This window comes from Festucalex cinctus, chromosome 20 (genome assembly GCF_051991245.1).
Source record: "Festucalex cinctus isolate MCC-2025b chromosome 20, RoL_Fcin_1.0, whole genome shotgun sequence".
NCBI lineage: Eukaryota > Metazoa > Chordata > Actinopteri > Syngnathiformes > Syngnathidae > Festucalex > Festucalex cinctus.
The window spans coordinates 889,733-910,772 of NC_135430.1; the positions used below are offsets into that span (position 1 = coordinate 889,733).

At 38.7% G+C, this 21,040-nt stretch overlaps 1 protein-coding gene across 6 annotated transcripts in view; it reads right to left on the bottom strand.

The window, feature by feature from the left end:
• The window catches only part of trdmt1 (tRNA aspartic acid methyltransferase 1), a 123,875-nt gene that overhangs the window by 24,113 nt on the left and 78,722 nt on the right, over positions 1-21,040 (bottom strand). The window lies entirely within an intron of this gene.

Sequence of the window (21,040 nt, forward strand, 5' to 3'; positions counted from 1 at the left end):
CAGAGTTGTGTCTTCACTTTCGGCTGGACTCAAATCTTTGACGACTCCTACGTAGCTGTACTACTTCTTTTGAAGAAGTTGTTTGTTGCAATAACGCAGAATTCCCCCTTTATACTTGATTACAGCATGCGTTATATCACGATTATCACGTGACTGTCCAAAAATGGCACCTCCTGTATAAACTAGACTAAGTGCAATTTCTGGAGAAATTGCGTGGGAATGCTGAAAGCCGAATGCTAATAGCTGAATGCTAAGCTGAATGCTAATAGCTGAAGGCTAATGAAGGAAATAGAAAGGTAAATTCTGAAAATTACAAAGTAATTAACTATTAATTACTAGTAGTAGAAGTAGTAGTAGTAGTAGTAATTAAGTAGTAACTTGCAGTTAAATGTCAAATGCAAACCCATCCACCATCCCATTAGTAGTCAGCAATAGTCACCTACCATATATAAATTAATAGTACAGTTAAGTTTTTTTCATTCATCTATTTAGAAGCAATGCCTATACTCCTCTTTCACATATTTGGGTGCTGGTGCTGAACAAAAAAAAAAAAGGATTATCAGCAAACTTCAGCACAAAAAAAGTATGCCATGTCAGTCTACTTGACACAAAACACAACCCACATGTAGTGCTGCTGTCTCTGAGAAATACTCCAGTTACTGGACTGAACATGTCACCGGCAAAAATGTTGATGGGAAGAGTTCTGCGCAGCACACTGCCATGTTCTTGTGCTGTACTCAAACAATCTACCCCACCAAACATCTCCAACAAGATAAGAGCAATGCAGTTTCGCCAGAAACAACACTTTGACCATCGTGCAAAGCCACTACCAGTGTTGACTCCAGGTAACACGGTGCACATGCAAACACAGCATGGCTGGGAGCCAGCAGTTGTCGTCCAAAAGACAGAGGAACCTCGCTCCTACAACGTGCAGACTCCAGGAGGAATGATGCTTAGGAGGAACAGTCAGGCGCCTTGCGAGGTATCGGGATAACTAAGTGGATGTTTTGAATTCATAGGTCCATGACACATTTGTTCATATGTTTAGTATGTTGTCATAAAAAAAAAAAGTGGAAGTAGGAATTATTGTTAATTTAACTCTTTAACTCCCAGCCATTTTCACAGAAACAATCGCGTTCGCTCATGGCTGTTTTACTGGATTTTGACTGATTTTGCAAGGCCCGCAGAATATTGTGTTCTATTGCTATAAAAGCATGGAACCTATCAAAAGAAAGATTAACGTCTCTTCTTTCATCAGGAAAAAAAAAGTATGTTTCGATCTGTTTCCGTTTTGCAGCAATTAGCATGAGAAGAAAGCTAAGTTTCATCAGTTTTCACAAATCTATTTAAAATTGGAAGTAATTTAGCTTTTTTTCTACATGGCTCTGGTTGATCTCCTTTGCTCTGCTGCCACCTGCTGGCCGTTTGTGTAATAACTACCATTTCTGCAACCGTTCTTTGCAGTTGAGAGGCTGCATTAAAGCCTTCTGTATGCTCTAGAATAAAAAAATAATGTATAAATACGTCTTTGGGACAATTAAAACACTAAAAAAACATTTACACGTTATTGGGAGCAAATGACTTTTAAAGTTGTATTTGCATGTAACTTGAAATATATTTGGATTAATACTCAACAGTGTTTCCGTAAAGAATAGTAATACTAATGTTTGGGTGATATATGTTTATACACTTACCATTGCAAAGAATATTTGGCATTAAAAAAAAAAAATAAATAAAAAAAAAAAAATAGTCAAACGGCACTTTTGTTGGAAAAGAGCGATGTGGTGTATTACATTTTGACAGCTAGGCGGCACTGTAGTATGTTGTTGTCTATGGATGAATGAACAAAAGAGTTGAGTAAAGAGATGGCCGATGCCAAGCTGCGGTCTCAGCGTCTTAATATACAGCACTAAAAGTAAGAGCTGTTAGCCCACGCTGTAGTTAAGCCAACACAACTTAGAGAAACACAACAATGCTTTAGTTGCAACAGAAGCAACGGATTTCCACATTATAAGTCCGTGGGCGAACGGCGCTCGGCAGAACAACATTTTGGGATCAAAATATGCATTGTCAAGCGTACCGGAACACTGACAGACTGTGACAGTACGTTCTTTGCACGGTGAGAAGTGCCCAAGCTCCGTCCCGGTGCGTTCGCCCACTTAAAGCGCTGCAAAATAATAAAAAAAAAAAAGAAAACACCCACTAACTCTGGCCAGCAGATGGCAGCATTGTATCTCTTTTCAATGGGATCCCGTGGATGCTTCCCTTCCGCGACTACGTGTTTTTCCACCAAATGAAGCGCGACACTTTTTGTCGCGAGCGCTCGACACTTGCCGAGCGTCAGCCACGTTTTACAATTTTTGACAAAAGAAAATGGCTGTTGTCAAGGGATTTCAGTTTTAACTTAAAAATAATAATAATAATAAATAAAGGGCCCAGGCCGGTATCGTACCAGCGAACACATGGATAGGTACCAGTGTTTTACCCACTGAACCACGGAGGAAGTATATGAGCAACTGCTCCAATGTTATAATAATGAGGTGATTCACAGAGAGCTCGATTTCTTTTTTGTTGTTGTTTTTTTTAAGAGCTCAGAATTGTTCATTCGTTAGTCTTATCATCATTGCTCTCTCCTTTTTTTTTTCTTTTTTTTGTGTGTGTGTTTATGTGTGCGTGCGTGGGCGCGTGCGTGCGTTTGCGTGCGTGCATGTGTGTACAAATACGTATAAATTTATACTCATTAATTCACCTAAAACCTTATAAAAATCCCATTACCCTTCACCTTAACCAGGTACTTCAAAGTCTCGCCAGAGTCGTGAAGTTCAAATGGTCAGGAGACCAGAGAAAAGGTAAAAAAAGATAAAGAAAGATAAATCAAAGTGAAATCCAGCACCGGCCAGACACTTCCTGCCTTCCCCATGGTTACAGAATCAGTGTCTTACGCTGACCCCAGAAGCCTCTAAATTCCAACAAATTAACGAGATCTCAAGAGTCCGGAGGAAAAACTAAGGAGAGGAAGGAGGGAAGGATCGATGAGGCAGAGTGAGATCCATAGAAACCAGTACATCCAATCCAGCAAAGTGAAATCCAGCACCAACCAAACCCCTCCTGCGTGGTTACAAAACCAGAGTCTTATACCAACCCCAGAAACCTCAAACTTCCAATAAATTGAGGAGATCTCAAGTGACCAGAGGAAAAACATAAGAGAGGAAGGAGGGAAGGATAGATCACAGAGGGCTCGATTTCTAACCACGTTTTATATTTCTATTTACAGAATTGATGGATGCACTTACTGTTAGTATATTACGTTTTTATGTAAAACAATTGAACAATATCCATGTCTGAAATAAAAGTTGGGGGTGAAAGAAAAAAAAAAAAAACATTTCCCCACCGAGTTTTGAATAGGAACTTGCTTGTTTCAAAATGCATCTATGCTCAACTTACTTACCAAGTGAGCGAATGGAGCTAAGTGCAAATGAGAGCAAATTGGCATATTTGTCTTTCAAAGTGTCATCTGATGCTGAAAGCCATCAACGCTAATTGGGGACACGTGTTTAATAATTTCACATTTATTTACAGAATTGATGGATGCACTTAGGGTTACTATATTATTTTTTTAATGTAAAACAATTGAAATGAAAGTTGGGGGTGAAAAAAAATAAAAAAATTCACTACCGAGCTTTGAACCCGGACTTGTTTCTTGAAATGTAACTGCAGGCAAGTTACTTACTAGGTGAGCTAATGGGGCTTGGCGCAAAACAGAGCAAATTGGCGTATTTGTCTTTCAAAGTGTCATCCAATGCTGAAAGGGATAAACGCTAATTGGGGACACGTGTTTAATAATTTCACTATAACGCATTTCCTGATATGATATTCATTTGGTATACTTAATATCCCTTTACATAATTGTCACGGACATGTGCAGTGTACAGTCGGCAGGAGGTTGAACATGCGACCTTCTGCTGACTGTACATGCACTCTCCCAACTGCGCCACTGTGCAGTATCAGTAAGCCTGTCATAATGGTCTGTTGTATGTATGGAAGTGGGCGTGGAAAGTGTGACTTAGAAAAAATTCAGTGTCAATCCCATTGAAAATGAATGGGGAAAAGTTCATATTTAAAATTAAATTATGCGAGTACTGTAAGTAATATGGAGTCAGACGATATATACCCCGAAAGGTGTGAATTTTCTCAGCAAGTTGAAATTTGAACGGTGTAAATCTGAAGTATTATGTAGGAATACAGTGGAACCTCTACTTACGAACGTCTCTTCATACGAAATTTTCGAGTTACGAAACTCCTCAACGGGAAAATATTGCCTCTTGTTACGAAAGAAATTTCTAGAAAGGTAAAAATACATTACCGAACGCAACATACTTTCGGCTATGGCTATTTCCTACCATAGGTACCTATGAGCGTAAATACTAGATCGGTGTTTGTGCATGTTTCTGGCATCCCATTGGCTAAGAGGAACCTCTACCAAAGGTATGAGCGTATACTAGATCGGTGTCTATCCAGCGTCCTCATCATTCATCCCGCGGCCCATGAAGTGTTCGATAGTTTTTCGTCAATGTATGAACTAACGGCCGACGAATTTGTGCAAAAATTCAAACAATTGGTGATTGATGAAGGCACAGTAAGTTTTTAATTGCGACGAGACGGGCCTTTTAAAAAAAAAAAAAAAAAAAAAAAAAGATGCCTCGCCATACCAGAAGTTTCCATGAAGTTTCAGAATTTGTTTAAAAGAATCGCCCAGAAAAAGTGTTCACCAGTCGGGCGTTTGCTCACTAAGATGATGTTTGCATTGGACATTAACGAAGGATTGTTTAAAAAAAAAAAAACAATAAAAAAAAAATAATAAAATAAACACTTCTGAGAGAGGAGAACAAGAACCAGAGGGCAAAAAAAACGATGAGGACAGCATTTAAAAAGGTAAATGACCATCATTTTTATTCTTTACTCTATTCTTTGTTATTTACATTATGCACAACTCTCATTTATTGTGCAATAATCTAATTGTAACATGTATTTCTTATATGTTTTGATGCATTTTTATGCTTTATGAAACATTTATGTCTGAAATTTGGGAGGCTTGGAACGGATTAGGGCATTTACATGGAAAATGCGTCTCTACTTACAAAATTTTCTCCTTAAGAACTTTCTTCCGGAACCAATTAATTTCGTAAGTAGAGGTACCACTGTAGTTTGATTGCAAAAAGTGTTGAGAATAAAATGCTGTAATAATAATAAGTATAACTAGAGCTGCGAGCAGCTATAAAGGGCCCTCGCAGCCCGGGCCACGTTGGGGTACTTGCACGTTGGGGTACTTGCACATTGGGGTACTGGCACATTGGAAGCAGAATGTCTTTGAAAATGGCATGATAAACCATTCATGTGTTTTTTTTTGTTTTTTTTTGCCAGGTGTGATGAGTGTGTCAAGCTCAATGGGTTTTGGTGATTGTTAAGATCTGCAAAAATCAGCATCTTTTTTTTATTTTTAGGCAATGAATTGCCCTGATTGGTATTTTTCGTAAAAGTATATATACACACATCATCGCTCGTACTCATTGCACAATGTTGCCTTTATTGTCAATAGAGGCGATCAAAAAAAATGAAACTTAAAAAAAAAAAAAAAAAAAAAGTACATATGTTTAGATCGATCTGATGCCAGTGAACATATTGAGTGGTGGAAAGTAAAAGAATATTCATAAATGACTTAGTTATCACACTTACAATGAGTTTACAATTTTTGTAAATATACCATAAGTGAAGCATTTTTTTTTTTTTATGCCTCAAGGACTAGGTGGCACTGTATTTATATATATATTTATATAGAGATACCATCAGGCCTTGACTATAAATATACAGTTCAAGTATGGGATTTTTTTTAGAGCATGTACCTTTAATGTCCATAGAGGCTATTAAAAATACATAAAACTAAATAACAAAAATATGTATGTTTGGTTAGGTCTGATGCCAGTGAACATTTTGAGTGGTGGAAAGTAAAAGAATATTCATGAATGACTTAGTAATAATACTTACAATGAGTTCACAAATTTTGTATAGTTATCACACTTAGAATGATTTACATTTTTTGTAAAATACCGTAAGTGTTTTTTTTTTTTTTCATGCCTCAAGGACTAGGTGGCGCTGTATTTATAACTGAATTTTATCATAGAGATACCTTCAGGCCTTGACTATAAATATACATGTCAAGTTTGGGATTTTTTGAAGCATGTACCGGGGAGTTATTCAGCATATCCTTCATTCACGATACTGCTTTTAACGTCCATAGAGGCTATCAAAAATAAATAAAACTAAATAAAAAATACGTATGTTTGGATAGGTCTGATGCCAGTGAACATTTTGCGTGGTGGAAAGTAAAAGAATATTCATAAATGACTTAGTTATCACACTGAGAATGAGTTTACAATTTTTGTAAAAATACCGTAAGTGGGGTATTTTTTTTTTTCTGCCTCAAGGGCTAGGTGGCGCTGCATATATAACTGAATGTTGTCATAGAGATACCTTCAGGCCTTGACGATAAACATACATGTCAAGTTTGGGATTTTTTGGAGCATGTATCGGGGAGTTATTAAGCATATCCTTTTTCAGTGCGAAACACAAATTTTGATGCCCCGCCCTCATCATATAGTATTTCCAAAAGTCAAGATTTTTCCGTCTGTTGTTGGCTCAGGTCTTGGCATGGTCCAGGTCAAGTCTTAAGTCAGTCGGATAAAACGTGTAGGAGAAGTGGGCAAAAGTATGCCCCCTGAAAATGTGCAAAAATCTTCAAAAATGGGACATTCAAAAATTCGTAGCTCACTTCCTGTTCATTTTAGCATATGGGTCCAAGAGACTTTTTTGTAGGTCTTTGGCTCCCTCATACACCTAAAAATTTTCGTAGATCTTGCTTAAACGTACAATCGGGGCTGCTTCGTTAAAAATTTATAGGGGGCGCTATTGAGTCATTTTTGTAAAAATAGCACAATCAACAATAAAATATTGTTCATTTTACCAGGCCAGATGTGTGTGCCAAGTTTCATGAGTTTCTGCGCATGTTTAGACCCTCAAAACTGGCGTTGTTTTCGTGGCGAACAGTGCTTAGCCACGCCCACAGCGATTCGCGAAAACTCACAAACTTCGTGTTGTGACATCATGAAGGCCGAAACCCTCATCTGAGCAAATATGAGGTGGGTCCAGTTAACGTGTTTGGAGAAAAACGTTGAAGAAAATTCGTAAGAAAAAAAATTGCCACTAGGTGGCGCTATCAGTATGATGAAATATAAGTTCGTAGATGTCTTTAGGGCTGGACTCTCATCAAATGTGTGAAATTTTGAGACGATAGGATCATCTCGGTCAAGTTCATGCAGCTTTTATTGTCACGAAAAATCTTCAGACTTTGCGGCACCGTAACGGCCACGCCCTTTGGCGAAAAGTTACAATATTCGGTGTGGGGCATGATCAACATCTTAAGGCTTTTCTGACCAATTTTCGACTGGATCCATACGACGAGCTCAGCGCAGTAGCTAAAAACGTAAAGTATGACATTTATTGTTACCACTAGGTCGCGCTATATGTATAACTGAATTTTATCATATAGATGTTTTCAGGCCGTGACTATTACGTTGCCTGAGAAGTTTGAGATTTTTTGGAGCTTGAACATGGGAGTTATTAAGCATTTGCTCTTTCTGGACAAATGAAATTTTAAAGACAATATTTGATGCCCCGCCCCCATCATATAGTATTTCGAAAAGGCAAGACTTTTTGCCCAGTTGTTCTCTCAGGTCTTGAGATGATAAATGCCAAGTTTGATGTCAATTGGATGAAAAATGTTTGCAGAGGGGGGAAAAGCATGACCACAGTGAATGTGCCAAAATAGGCCAAAATTGGACATAAAAAAATTCCTAGCTCATTTCCTGTACATTTTAGCTACATGGTCCCAATAGACTTTTTTGTGCGTCTCGGGGTGCTACACGTGCCTGCCAATTTTCGTTGCTCTAGCTCAAATGTGCCGGGCTTGGTTTTTATTTTTCTACGCATTGGGGGCGCTATAGACTAACGTTGTTATGACAATGTCAGAATATCAAATTCTTCGCCGGGCCTGAGGAGTGTGCAAAGTTCGGTGAGTTTTCGTGAATGTTTAGGTATCCCAAATCGCGTTCATTTGCGGAGAATAAAGAATAATAATAACTAGAGCTGCGAGCAGCTATAAAGGGCCCTCGCAGCCCGGGCCACGTTGGGGTATTTGCACGTTGGGGTACTTGCACATTGGGGTACTGGCACATTGGAAGCAGAATTTCTTTGAAAATGGCATGATAAACATGTGGATTTTTTTTTTTTGCCAGGTGTGATGAGTGTGTCAAGCTCAATGGGTTGTGGTGATTGTTAAGATCTGCAAAAATCAGCGTCTTTTTTTATTTTTAGGCAATGAGTTGCCCTGATTGGTATTTTTCGTAAAAGTATATATACACACATCATTGCTCGTACTCATTGCACAATGTTGCTTTTATTGTCCATAGAGGCGATCAAAGAAAAATGAAACTAAATTTAAAAAGTACATATGTTTGGATCGGTCTGATGCCAGTGAACACATTGAGTGGTGGAAAGTAAAAGAATATTCATAAATGACTTAGTTATCAAACTTACAATGAGTTTACAATTTTTGCAAAAATAGTGAGGCATTATTTTTTTTTATGCCTTAAGGACTAGGTGGCGCTGTATTTATAACTGAATTTTGTCATAGAGATACCTTCAGGCCTTGACTATAAATATACATTTCAAGTATGGGATTTTTTGGAGCATGTACCTGGGAGTTATTAAGCATAGCCTTCATTCACGATATTGCTTTTAATGTCCACAGAGGCTATCAAAAATACATAAAACTAAATAACAAAAATATGTATGTTTGGTTAGGTCTGATGCCAGTGAACATTTTGAGTGGTGGAAAGTAAAAGAATATTCATAAATGACTTCGTGATCACACTGAGAATGAGTTTACAATTTTTGTAAAAATACCGTAAGTGGGGTATTTTTTTTTCATGCCTCAAGGGCTAGGTGGCGCTGTATTTATAACTGAATGTTGTCATAGAGATACCTTCAGGCCTTGATTATAAGCATACATGTCAAGTGTGGGATTTTTTTTTGGAGCATGTACCGTGGAGTTATTATGCATATCCTTCATTCACAATATTGCTTTTAATGTCCACAGAGGCTATCAAAAATAAATAAAAATATATATATGTTTGGATAAGTCTGATGCCAGTGAACATTTTGAGTGGTGGAAACTAAAAGAATATTCATAAATGACTTAGTTATCACACTTAGAATGAGTTTACATTTTTTGTACAAAATACCGTATGTGGGGTATTTTTTTTCATGCCTCAAGGGCTCGGTGGCGCTGCATATATAACTGAATGTTGTCATAGAGATAGCTTCAGGCCTTGACGATAAACATACATGTCAAGTTTGGGATTTTTTGGAGCATGTACCGTGGAGTTATTAAGCATATCCTTTTTCAGTGCGAAACACAAATTTTGATGCCCCGCCTTCAACATATAGTATTTCGAAAGGTCAAGATTTTTCCCCCTGTCGTTGGCTCAGGTCTTGACATGGTCCAGGTCAAGCCTTAACTCAGTCAGATGAAACGTGTAGGAGAAGTGGGCAAAAGTCTGCGCCCTGTGAATGTGCAAAAATTGTCAAAAATGGGACATTCAAAAATTCGTAGCTCACTTCCTGTTCATTTTAGCATATGGGTCCAAGAGACTTTTTTGTAGGTCTTGGGCTCCCTCATACACCTAAAAATATTCGTCGTTCTTGCTTAAACGTACAACCGGGGCTGCTTCGTTAAAAATTCTAGGGGGCGCTATTGAGTCATTTTTGTAAAAATAGCACAATCAACAATAAAATATTGCTCATTTTACCAGGCCAGATGTGTGTGCCAAGTTTCATGAGTTTCTGTGCATGTTTAGACCCTCAAAACTGGCGTTGTTTTCTTGGCGAACAGCGCTTAGCCACACCCACAGCAATTCGCGAAAACTCACACAAACTTCGTGTTGTGACATCATGAAGGCCGAAACCCTCATCTGAGCAAATATGAGGTAGGTCCAGTTAACGTGTTTGGAGAAAAACGTAGAAGAAAATTCGTAAGAAAAAAAATTGCCACTAGGTGGCGCTATCAGTTAGATGAAATATAAGTCAGTAGATGTCTTTAGGGCTGGACTCTCATCAAATGTGTGAAATTTTGAGAAGATAGGATCATCTCGGTCAAGTTAATGCAGCTTTTATTTTCACGAAAAATCTTCAGACTTTGCGTCACCGTAGCGGCCACGCCCTTTGGCGAAAAGTTACAATATTCGGTGTGGGGCATGATCAACATCTTAAGGCTTTTCTGACCAATTTTCAAATGGATCCCTTCAACAAGCTCAGCACAGTAGCTAAAAACGTAAAGTATGACATTTATTGTAACCACGAGGTGGCGCTATATGTATAACTGAATTTTATCATATAGATGTTTTCAGGCCGTGACTATTACGTTGCCTGAGAAGTTTGAGATTTTTTGGAGCTTGAACATGGGAGTTATTAAGCATTTCCTCTTTCTGGACAAATGAAATTTTAAAGGCAATATTTGATGCCCCGCCCCCGTCATATAGTATTTCAAAAAGGCAAGATGTTTTGCCCAGTTGTTCTCTCAGGTCTTGAGATGATAAATGCCAAGTTTGAAGTCAATTGGATGAAAAATGTTTGCAAAGGGGGAAAAAGCATGACCACAGTGAATGTGCCAAAATCGGCCAAAATTGGACATTAAAAAATTCATAGCTCACTTCCTGTACATTTTAGCTACATGGTCCCAATAGACTTTTTTGTGCGTCTCGGGGTGCTACACGGGCCTGCCAATTTTTGTTGCTCTAGCTCAAACGTGCCGGGCTTGGTTTTTATTTTTCTACGCTAGGGGGCGCTATCGAGTCGCATTGTTATGACGACTTAATAATCTAAAATTTTTCGCCGGGCCTGAGGAGTGTGCAAAGTTCGGTGAGTTTTCGTGAATGTTTAGGTACCCAAAATCGCGATCGTTTGCGGAGAATAAAGAAGAAGAAGAAGAAGAAGAATAACTAGAGCTGCGAGCAGCTATAAAGGGCCCTCGCAGCCTGGGCCACGTTGGAGTCCTTGCACGTTGGGGTACTTGCACGTTGGGGTACTTGCACGTTAGGGTACTGGCACGTTGGGGTACTGGCATATTGGAAGCAAAATTTCTTAGAAAATGGCATAATAAACGTTTACATGTAGAATATTTTTTTTACCAGTGTGTATCAAGCTCAACGGGTTTTGGGGATTGTTAAGACCTGCAAAAATCTGCGTCCTTTTTTTATTTTTAGGCAATGAGTTGCCCTGATTGGTATTTTTTGTAAAAGTGTATATATACACATCATCGCTCGTTGTACTCATTGCACAATGTTACTTTTATTGTCCAAAGGGGCAATCAAAAATGAATAAAACAAAATGGAAACGTACATACGTTTGGATCGGTGTGAAGCCAGTGAACAATTTGAGTGGTGGAAACTAAAAGAATATTCATAAATGACTTAGTCATCACACTTAGAATGAGTTTACATTTTTTGTACAAAATACCGTATGTGGGTTTTATTTTTTTATATAAGCCTCAAGGGCTAGGTGGCGCTGTATTTATAACTGAATGTTGTCATCGAGATACCTTCAGGCCTTGATTATAAGCATACATGTCAAGTGTGGGATTTTTTTTGGAGCATGTACCGTGGAGTTATTAAGCATATCCTTCATTCACGATATTGCTTTTAATGTCCACAGAGGCTATCAAAAATAAATAAAAATATATATATGTTTGGATAAGTCTGATGCCAGTGAACATTTTGAGTGGTGGAAACTAAAAGAATATTCATAAATGACTTAGTTATCACACTTAGAATGAGTTTACATTTTTTGTACAAAATACCGTATGTGGGGTATTTTTTTTTTATGCCTCAAGGGCTAGGTGGCGCTGCATATATAACTGAATGTTGTCATAGAGATAGCTTCAGGCCTTGACGATAAACATACATGTCAAGTTTGGGATTTTTTTTAGCATGTACCGGGGAGTTATCAAGCATATCCTTTTTCATTGCGAAACACAAATTTTGATGCCCCGCCCTCATCATATAGTATTTCGAAAAGTCAAAATTTTTCCCCCTGTCGTTGGCTCAGGTCTTGACATGGTCCAGGTCAAGTCTTAACTCAGTCAGATGAAACGTGTAGGAGAAGTGGGCAAAAGTCTGCCCCCTGTGAATGTGCAAAAATAGTCAAAAATGGGACATTCAAAAATTCGTAGCTAACTTCCTGTTCATTTTAGCATATGGGTCCAAGAGACTTTTTTGTAGGTCTTGGGCTCCCTCATACACCTAAAAATATTCGTCGTTCTTGCTTAAACGTACAACCGGGGCTGCTTCGTTAAAGATTTCGAGGGGGCGCTATTGAGTCATTTTTGTAAAAATAGCACAATCAACAATAAAATATTGCTCATTTTACCAGGCCAGATGTGTGTGCCAAGTTTCATGAGTTTCTGTGCATGTTTAGACCCTCAAAACTGGCGTTGTTTTCTTGGCGAACAGCGCTTAGCCACACCCACAGCAATTCGCGAAAACTCACAAACTTCGTGTTGTGACATCATGAAGGCCGAAACCCTCATCTGAGCAAATATGAGGTAGGTCCAGTTAACGTGTTTGGAGAAAAACGTAGAAGAAAATTCGTAAGAAAAAAAATTGCCACTAGGTGGCGCTATCAGTTAGATGAAATATAAGGCAGTAGATGTCTTTAGGGCTGGACTCTCATCAAATGTGTGAAATTTTGAGAAGATAGGATCATCTCGGTCAAGTTAATGCAGCTTTTATTTTCACGAAAAATCTTCAGACTTTGCGTCACCGTAGCGGCCACGCCCTTTGGCGAAAAGTTACAATATTCGGTGTGGGGCATGATCAACATCTTAAGGCTTTTCTGACCAATTTTCAAATGGATCCCTTCAACAAGCTCAGCACAGTAGCTAAAAACGTAAAGTATGACATTTATTGTAACCACTAGGTGGCGCTATATGTATAACTGAATTTTATCATATAGATGTTTTCAGGCCGTGACTATTACGTTGCCTGAGAAGTTTGAGATTTTTTGGAGCTTGAACATGGGAGTTATTAAGCATTTGCTCTTTCTGGACAAATGAAATTTTAAAGGCAATATTTGATGCCCCGCCCCCGTCATATAGTATTTCAAAAAGGCAAGATGTTTTGCCCAGTTGTTCTCTCAGGTCTTGAGATGATAAATGCCAAGTTTGAAGTCAATTGGATGACAAATGTTTGCAAAGGGGGAAAAAGCATGACCACAGTGAATGTGCCAAAATAGGCCAAAATTGGACATTAAAAAATTCATAGCTCACTTCCTGTACATTTTAGCTACATGGTCCCAATAGACTTTTTTGTGCGTCTCGGGGTGCTACACGTGCCTGCCAATTTTTGTTGCTCTAGCTCAAACATGCCGGGCTTGGTTTTTATTTTTCTACGCTAGGGGGCGCTATCGAGTCGCATTGTTATGACGACTTAATAATATCAAATTTTTCGCCGGGCCTGAGGAGTGTGCAAAGTTCGGTGAGTTTTCGTGAATGTTTAGGTACCCAAAATCGCGATCGTTTGCGGAGAATGAAGAAGAAGAAGAAGAAGAAGAAGAAGAAGAAGAAGAAGAAGAAGAAGAAGAAGAAGAATAACTAGAGCTGCAAGCAGCTATAAAGGGCCCTCGCAGCCCGGGCCACGTTGGAGTCCTTGCACGTTGGGGTACTTGCACGTTAGGGTACTGGCACGTTGGGGTACTGGCACGTTGGGGTACTGGCATATTGGAAGCAAAATTTCTTTGAAAATGGCATAATAAACGTTTACATGTAGAATATTTTTTTTGCCAGTGTGTGTCAAGCTCAACGGGTTTTGGTGATTGTTAAGACCTGCAAAAATCAGCGTCCTTTTTTATTTTTAGGCAATGAGTTGCCCTGATTGGTATTTTTTGTAAAAGTGTATATATACATCATCGCTCGTTGTACTCATTGCACAATGTTACTTTTATTGTCCAAAGGGGCAATCAAAAATGAATAAAACAAAATGGAAACGTACATACGTTTGGATCGGTGTGAAGCCAGTGAACAATTTGAGTGGTGGAAACTAAAAGAATATTCAGAAATGACTTAGTCATCACACTTAGAATGAGTTTAAATTTTTTTGTACAAAATACCGTATGTGTTTTTTTTTTTTTATATAAGCCTCAAGGGCTAGGTGGCGCTGTATTTATAACTGAATGTTGTCATCGAGATACCTTCAGGCCTTGATTATAAGCATACATGTCAAGTGTGGGATTTTTTTTGGAGCATGTACCGTGGAGTTATTAAGCATATCCTTCATTCACGATATTGCTTTTAATGTCCACAGAGGCTATCAAAAATAAAAAAATAAATATATATGTTTGGATAAGTCTGATGCCAGTGAACATTTTGAGTGGTGGAAACTAAAAGAATATTCATAAATGACTTAGTTATCACACTTAGAATGAGTTTACATTTTTTGTACAAAATACCGTATGTGGGGTATTTTTTTTTTTATGCCTCAAGGGCTAGGTGGCGCTGCATATATAACTGAATGTTGTCATAGAGATAGCTTCAGGCCTTGACGATAAACATACATGTCAAGTTTGGGATTTTTTGGAGCATGTACCGGGGAGTTATTAAGCATATCCTTTTTCAGTGCGAAACACAAATGTTGATGCCCCGCCTTCATCATATAGTATTTCGAAAGGTCAAGATTTTTCCCCCTGTCGTTGGCTCAGGTCTTGACATGGTCCAGGTCAAGTCTTTACTCAGTCAGATGAAACGTGTAGGAGAAGTGGGCAAAAGTCTGCCCCCTTGAATGTGCAAAAATTGTCAAAAATGGGACATTCAAAAATTCGTAGCTCACTTCCTGTTCATTTTAGCATATGGGTCCAAGAGACTTTTTTGTAGGTCTTGGGCTCCCTCATACACCTAAAAATATTCGTCGTTCTTGCTTAAACGTACAACCGGGGCTGCTTCGTTAAAAACTTCTAGGGGGCGCTATTGAGTCATTTTTGTAAAAATAGCACAATCAACAATAAAATATTGCTCATTTTACCAGGCCAGATGTGTGTGCCAAGTTTCATGAGTTTCTGTGCATGTTTAGACCCTCAAAACTGGCGTTGTTTTCTTGGCGAACAGCGCTTAGCCACACCCACAGCAATTCGCGAAAACTCACAAACTTCGTGATGTGACATCATGAAGGCCGAAACCCTCATCTGAGCAAATATGAGGTAGGTCCAGTTAACGTGTTTGGAGAAAAACATATTAGAAAATTCGTAAGAAAAAAAATTGCCACTAGGTGGCGCTATCAGTTAGATGAAATATAAGTCAGTAGATGTCTTTAGGGCTGGACTCTCATCAAATGTGTGAAATTTTGAGACGATAGGATCATCTCGGTCAAGTTAATGCAGCTTTTATTTTCACGAAAAATCTTCAGACTTTGCGTCACCGTAGCGGCCACGCCCTTTGGCGAAAAGTTACAATATTCGGTGTGGGGCATGATCAACATCTTAAGGCTTGTCTGACCAATTTTCAAATGGATCCCTTCAACAAGCTCAGCACAGTAGCTAAAAACGTAAAGTATGACATTTATTGTAACCACTAGGTGGCGCTATATGTATAACTGAATTTTATCATATAGATGTTTTCAGGCCGTGACTATTACGTTGCCTGAGAAGTTTGAGATTTTTTGGAGCTTGAACATGGGAGTTATTAAGCATTTGCTCTTTCTGGACAAATGAAATTTTAAAGGCAATATTTGATGCCCCGCCCCCGTCATATAGTATTTCAAAAAGGCAAGATGTTTTGCCCAGTTGTTCTCTCAGGTCTTGAGATGATAAATGCCAAGTTTGAAGTCAATTGGATGAAAAATGTTTGCAAAGGGGGAAAAAGCATGACCACAGTGAATGTGCCAAAATAGGCCAAAATTGGACATTAAAAAATTCATAGCTCACTTCCTGTACATTTTAGCTACATGGTCCCAATAGACTTTTTTGTGCGTCTCGGGGTGCTACACGTGCCTGACAATTTTTGTTGCTCTAGCTCAAACGTGCCGGGCTTGGTTTTTATTTTTCTACGCTAGGGGGCGCTATCGAGTCGCATTGTTATGACGACTTAATAATATCAAATTTTTCGCCGGGCCTGATGAGTGTGCAAAGTTCGGTGAGTTTTCGTGAATGTTTAGGTACCCAAAATCGCGATCGTTTGCGGAGAATAAAGAATAATAATAATAATAATAATAATAATAATAATAATAATAATAATTTTTACAAAAACAATAGGGACCTCGCAGCGGTCGCTGCTCGGGCCCTAATAATAATAATTTTTACAAAAACAATAGGGACCTCGCAGCGGTCGCTGCTCGGGCCCTAATAACTAGAGCTGCGAGCAGCTATAAAGGGCCCTCGCAGCCCGGGCCACGTTGGGGTCCTTGCACGTTGTGGTACTTGCATGTTGGGGTACTGGCACATTGGGGTACTGGCATATTGGAAGCAAAATTTCTTTGAAAATGGCATAATAAACGTTTACATGTAGAATATTTTTTTGCCAGTGTGTGTGTCAAGCTCAACGGGTTTTGGTGATTGTTAAGACCTGCAAAAATCAGCGTCCTTTTTTATTTTTAGGCAATGAGTTGCCCTGATTGGTATTTTTTTGTAAAAGTGTATATACACATCATCGCTCGTTGTACTCATTGCACAATATTACTTTTATTGTCCAAAGGGGCAATCAAAAATGAATAAAACAAAATGGAAACGTACATACGTTTGGATCGGTGTCAAGCCAGTGAACAATTTGAGTGGTGGAAACTAAAAGAATATTCATAAATGACTTAGTTATCACACTTAGAATGAGTGTACATTTTTTGTACAAAATACCGTATGTGGGGTATTTTTTCTTTTTTTTTTATATAAGCCTCAAGGGCTAGGTGGCGCTGTATTTATAACTGAATGTTGTCATAGAGATACCTTCAGGCCTTGATTATAAGCATACATGTCAAGTGTGGGATTTTTTTTGGAGCATGTACCGTGGAGTTATTAAGCATATCCTTCATTCACGATATTGCTTTTAATGTCCATAGAGGCTATCAAAAATAAATAAAAATATATATATGTTTGGATAAGTCTGATGCCAGTGAACATTTTGAGTGGTGGAAACTAAAAGAATATTCATAAATGACTGAGTTATCACACTTAGAATGAGTTTACATTTTTTGTACAAAATACCGTATGTGGGGTATTTTTTTTTTATGCCTCAAGGGCTAGGTGGCGCTGCATATATAACTGAATGTTGTCATAGAGATAACTTCAGGCCTTGACGATAAACATACATGTCAAGTTTGGGATTTTTTGGAGCATGTACCGGGGAGTTATCAAGCATATCCTTTTTCATTGCGAAACACAAATTTTGATGCCACGCCCTCATCATATAGTATTTCGAAAAGTCAAGATTTTCCCCCCTGTCGTTGGCTCAGGTCTTGACATTGTCCAGGTCAAGTCTTAACTCAGTCGGATGAAACGTGGAGAAGAAGTGGGCAAAAGTATGCCCCCTGTAAATGTGCAAAAATCATCAAAAATGGGACATTCAAAAATTCGTAGCTCACTTCCTGTTCATTTTAGCATATGGGTCCAAGAGACTTTTATGTAGGTCTTGGGCTCCCTCATACACCTAAAATTTTTCGTAGATCTTGCTTAAACGTACAACCGGGGCTGCTTCATTAAAATTTTCTAGGGGGCGCTATTGAGTAATTTTTGTAAAAATAGCACAATCAACATTAAAATATTGCTCATTTTACCAGGCCAGATGTGTGTGCCAAATTTCATGAGTTTCTGTGCATGTTTAGACCCTCAAAACCGGCGTTGTTTTCTTGGCGAACAGCGCTTAGCCACGCCCACAGCAATTCACGAAAACTCACAAACTTCGTGTTGTGACATCATGAAGGCCGAAACCCTCATCTGAGCAAATATGAGGTAGGTCCAGTTAACGTGTTTGGACAAAAACGTAGAAGAAAATTCGTAAGAAAAAAAAAATGCCACTAGGTGGCGCTATCAGTAAGATGAAATATAAGTTCGTAGATGTCTTTAGGGCTGGACTCTCATCAAATGTGTGAAATTTTGAGAAGATAGGATCATCTCGGTCAAGTTAATGCAGCTTTTATTGTCACGAAAAATCTTCAGACTTTGCGTCACCGTAGCGGCCACGCCCTTTGGCGAAAAGTTACAATATTCGGTGTGGGGCATGATCAACATCTTAAGGCTTGTCTGACCAATTTTCAACTGGATCCCTTCAACGAGCTTGGCACAGTAGCTAAAAACGTAAAGTATGACATTTATTGTCACCACTAGGTGGTGCTATATGTATAACTGAATTTTATCATATAGATGTTTTCAGGCCGTGACTATTACGTTGCCTGAGAAGTTTGAGATTTTTTGGAGCTTGAACATGGGAGTTATTAAGCATTTGCTCTTTCTGGACAAATGAAATTTTAAAGACAATATTTGATGCCCCGCCCCCATCATATAGTATTTCGAAAAGGCAAGACTTTTTGCCCAGTTGTTCTCTCAGGTCTTGAGATGATAAATGCCAAGTTTGATGTGAATTGGATGAAAAATGTTTGCAGAGGGGGAAAAAGCATGACCACAGTGAATGTGCCAAAATAGGCCAAAATTGGACATAAAAAAATTCATAGCTAATTTCCTGTACATTTTAGCTACATGGTCCCAATAGACTTTTTTGTGCGTCTCGGGGTGCTACACATGCCTGCCAATTTTCGTTGCTCTAGCTCAAACGTGCCAGGCTTGGTTTTTATTTTTCTACGCTAGGGGGCGCTATAGAGTCGTGTTGTTATGACGACTTCATAATATAAAATTTTTCGCCGGGCCTGAGGAGTGTGCAAAGTTTGGTGAGTTTTCGTGAATGTTTAGGTACTCAAAAATGCAATCGTTTACGGAGAAGAAGAAGAAGAAGAATAATAATAACTAGAGCTGCGAGCAGCTATAAAGGGCCCTCGCAGCCCGGGCCACGTTGGGGTCCTTGCACGTTGGGGTACTTGCACTTTGGGGTACTGGCACATTGGGGTACTGGCATATTTGAAGCAAAATTTCTTTGAAAATGGCAAAATAAACGTTTACATGTCGAATATTTTTTTGCCAGTGTGTGTGTCAAGCTCAACGGGTTTTGGTGATTGTTAAGACCTGCAAAAATCAGCGTCCTGCCCTGATTGGTATTTTTTTGTAAAAGTGTATATACACATCATCGCTCGTTGTACTCATTGCACAATGTTACTTTTATTGTCCAAAGGGGCAATCAAAAATGAATAAAACAAAATGGAAACGTACATACGTTTGGATCGGTGTGAAGCCAGTGAACAATTTGAGTGGTGGAAACTAAAAGAATATTCATAAATGACTTAGTTATCACACTTAGAATGAGTGTACATTTTTTGTACAAAATACCGTATGTGGGGTATTTTTTCTTTTTTTTTATATAAGCCTCAAGGGCTAGGTGGCGCTGTATTTATAACTGAATGTTGTCATAGAGATACCTTCAGGCCTTGATTATAAGCATACATGTCAAGTGTGGGATTTTTTTTGGAGCATGTACCGTGGAGTTATTAAGCATATCCTTCATTCACGATATTGCTTTTAATGTCCATAGAGGCTATCAAAAATAAATAAAAATATATATATGTTTGGATAAGTCTGATGCCAGTGAACATTTTGAGTGGTGGAAACTAAAAGAATATTCATAAATGACTTAGTTATCACACTTAGAATGAGTTTACATTTTTTGTACAAAATACCGTATGTGGGGTATTTTTTTTTTATGCCTCAAGGGCTAGGTGGCGCTGCATATATAACTGAATGTTGTCATAGAGATAACTTCAGGCCTTGACGATAAACATACATGTCAAGTTTGGGATTTTTTTGGAGCATGTACCGGGGAGTTATCAAGCATATCCTTTTTCATTGCGAAACACAAATTTTGATGCCACGCCCTCATCATATAGTATTTCGAAAAGTCAAGATTTTCCCCCCTGTCGTTGGCTCAGGTCTTGACATTGTCCAGGTCAAGTCTTAACTCAGTCGGATGAAACGTGGAGAAGAAGTGGGCAAAAGTATGCCCCCTGTAAATGTGCAAAAATCATCAAAAATGGGACATTCAAAAATTCGTAGCTCACTTCCTGTTCATTTTAGCATATGGGTCCAAGAGACTTTTATGTAGGTCTTGGGCTCCCTCATACACCTAAAATTTTTCGTAGATCTTGCTTAAACGTACAACCGGGGCTGCTTCATTAAAATTTTCTAGGGGGCGCTATTGAGTAATTTTTGTAAAAATAGCACAATCAACATTAAAATATTGCTCATTTTACCAGGCCAGATGTGTGTGCCAAGTTTCATGAGTTTCTGTGCATGTTTAGACCCTCAAAACCGGCGTTGTTTTCTTGGCGAACAGCGCTTAGCCACGCCCACAGCAATTCACGAAAACTCACAAACTTCGTGTTGTGACATCATGAAGGCCGAAACCCTCATCTGAGCAAATCTGAGGTAGGTCCAGTTAACGTGTTTGGACAAAAACGTAGAAGAAAATTCGTAAGAAAAAAAAAATGCCACTAGGTGGCGCTATCAGTAAGATGAAATATAAGTTCTTAGATGTCTTTAGGGCTGGACTCTCATCAAATGTGTGAAATTTTGAGAAGATAGGATCATCTCGGTCAAGTTAATGCAGCTTTTATTGTCACGAAAAATCTTCAGACTTTGCGTCACCGTAGCGGCCACGCCCTTTGGCGAAAAGTTACAATATTCGGTGTGGGGCATGATCAACATCTTAAGGCTTGTCTGACCAATTTTCAACTGGATCCCTTCAAAGAGCTTGGCACAGTAGCTAAAAACGTAAAGTATGACATTTATTGTCACC